The sequence below is a fragment of the Octopus bimaculoides genome, chromosome 1 (genome assembly GCF_001194135.2).
Source record: "Octopus bimaculoides isolate UCB-OBI-ISO-001 chromosome 1, ASM119413v2, whole genome shotgun sequence".
NCBI lineage: Eukaryota > Metazoa > Mollusca > Cephalopoda > Octopoda > Octopodidae > Octopus > Octopus bimaculoides.
This window is the reverse complement of record NC_068981.1, coordinates 24,210,552-24,213,663: the sequence shown is the minus strand read 5'-3', so window position 1 is coordinate 24,213,663 and position 3,112 is coordinate 24,210,552.

Genomic DNA, 3,112 nt, shown 5'->3' with positions numbered 1-3,112 from the left:
TATATATATATATATATATGTATGTGTGTGTGTTTGTCTGTGTTTGTCCCCCCAACATCGCTTGACAACTGATGCTGGTGTGTTTACGTCCCCGTAACTTAGCGGTTCGGCAAGACGGACCGATAGAATAAGTACTAGGCTAACAAAGAATAAGTACTGGGGTCGATTTGCTCGACTAAAGGCGGTGCTCCAGCATAGCCGCAGTCAAATGACTGAAACAAGTAAAAGAGTAAAGATAACCTAAACATGTGAGTTACGTGTAGATCATTCTCATGTCCCGCGATAATACACACTACGTTTCCAGCGTCTGTTCTTGTATTAGTAGTGGTAAGTAAGAAAAGTCATATCATACCAGCTCATCTCTTTCCACAGACTCATAGAATTAATGCTGGTGGATAGGATGAGGTACTAGAGACAGATGATAAGTTTTTCAACATGACTCAGGACATTCTCACAAAACCAACTTGAACGAAGAATTGAAATCACACAATTTTACGATATATAACATCAAACTCGTTGCGCTCAAACTCGATAGATTTAAATCCCATTGGCTGTAACATTTGGAACGTTTTTGAGATGGAGACTCATAGACATCTTCATAATACTATAACTTTACTGAAGGATCCAAGTGTCCTGTGATCTCTGAAACTGTTGTTGGCACTCCGTCGCTTACGACGTCGAGGGTTCCAATTGATCGGATCAACGGAATAGCCTGCTCGTGAAATTAACGTGCAAGTGGCTGAGCACTCCACAGACACGTGTACCCTTAACGTACTTCTCGGGGAAATTAAGCGTGACACAGTGTGACAAGGCTGACCCTTTGAATTACAAGCACAACAGAAACAAGAAGTAAGAGAAAGTTGTGGTGGAGGAGTACAGCAGGGTTCGCCACCATCCCCTGCCGGAGCCTCGTGGAGCTTTAGGTGTTTTCGCTCAATAAACACTCACCACGCCTGGTCTGGGAGTCGAAACCACTGGGCCATTGCGCCTCCTGATCTCTGAAACTAATAATGACATATAGTACAGATACTTCAAAGTTCCCGGTCTAGCATTGAAGCTGCCATCGAAACTTATTATAGATTCATAATATAGTCTTAAAAGGAAACTTATCGAGAACATGGGCACAGTTTTTTTTTAATGCATTTGGTTTTTATTAGATTAGAGTTGTTTTAATAAATTATGATATTTATCCTCTAAATATCTCTCGCACTCTGTGTATTTGCGCGTGTGTATGTGTGTGTTGAGTGCGTACGAATATGTACATGTGTCTCTCTTTACTCTCTTTTACTTGTTTCAGTCATTTGACTGCGGCCATGCTGGAGCACCGCCTTTAGTCGAGCAAATCGACCCCAGGACTTATTCTTTGGAAGCCTAGTACTTATTCTATCGGATCCTTGTACCGAACCGCTAAGTTACGGGGACGTAAACACACCACCATCGGTTGTCAAGCGATGTTGGGGGAAAACACAGACACACAAGCATACACACACACACACACACACACACCCATATATACATACATACATACATACATATATATATATACATATATACGACGGGCTTCTTTCAGTTTCCGTCTACCAAATTCACTCACAAGGCTTTGGTCGGTCCGAGGCTATAGTAGAAGACACTTGCTCAAGGTGCCACACAGTGGGAATGAACCCGGAGTCATGTGGTTGGTAAGCAAGCTAGTTACCACACAGCCACTCCTGCGCCTATGTATGTATAGATATCTATTTATATATAAGAAACTGGGATGAACAGGCAATAAACAATTATTGTTATGAACTTCATTAAGTAATGAAGTTTATAACAATTATTTATTTATTTGTCATCCCAATTTCTTATTACTGCTCTGTACTCGATTGACACTTCGTTCTGAAGCATATGCATATTAGGTTCTAATACCAGGTTATTAGTATCGGTATGCCTAAGCGAAATATATAAGCAATTACTGGGATAAGCAAATATATTAAATATATTAAGTACATTAATTACAAAATATGTATATAGGTATATATGCAAAACAAAAGGTGGAAACTTTCATATGTATCCCAATAATTGCTTCTATGCAATGGAAGCATTTTGAACCACACAGCTAGTCCTACGCCCCAATTCAATTTTGTTTCTTTCCGTTACTACAAATCAAAATATTTATTATAATATTTTATATCAGCCACCTGTTGAAAACCGAAGTGTCGCATAATACACTAAAGAATGCTTCAAAATCTCAAATATTTTATGAAGTCAATCTACACCGAATACTCATCATTTCTATCGTCTTCTATCAAAAAGACTCGAAGGTGAAAGGCAGCCGGTTTCTGCAATAATATAACACGTTACAGCGACAACAAAAGATTTGATAAGTCATAAACGTGCGTATTCTAAGATTTTATGTTTTATCTCCGATATTAATAAATATATGATGATTTCTTTTATTTCATTGATTACTTGAGAATAAGTAAAACTTGATATTTATAGCCTCAATCTATGTAATTTCAGCTGAATATAAAATTTATGAATTAGTCTACATCTTCGTATCAAGTTCTTTGCACCTCCGGGTTGTTTGCACTGCTTTATATCTCATTTATGGATATAAATATATAAATACAAGAGGTTGGGGGGGGGGGGAATAAACTCAAAGACACACGTGCTCGCGCGCACATACGCACACATATAGTCATATTTATATTTACATATATACATATATAGGGCTATATGTACGTGTGTGTGTTTATGTATGTATGTATGTATGTATTATGTATATATATATACATAAGGGATCAGCAACAATTGCTTCACCACATACCGAAGTTCAGAAATAGCAGCTAAAGTGCTGGTTAGTTTCGTTATTTTTCTTCTTGTTTTGCCTTTGTGAGTTACAAGTATTGCTATCTGTTGGAGTTTCAGCACTTTAGCTGCTATTTCTGAACTTCGGTATGTGGTGAAGCAATTGTTACTGATCCCTTAATTATGCTTATAAATGTATAAGAACTTTTAAATAAGTTCTTCACCGATAATGGTGTTTACATACCGAAGGGCTTGGTAAAAAATATTAATTATTAATTTATTAATAAATTAATAATCCTTTACCTTTTTATTCGTAATAATT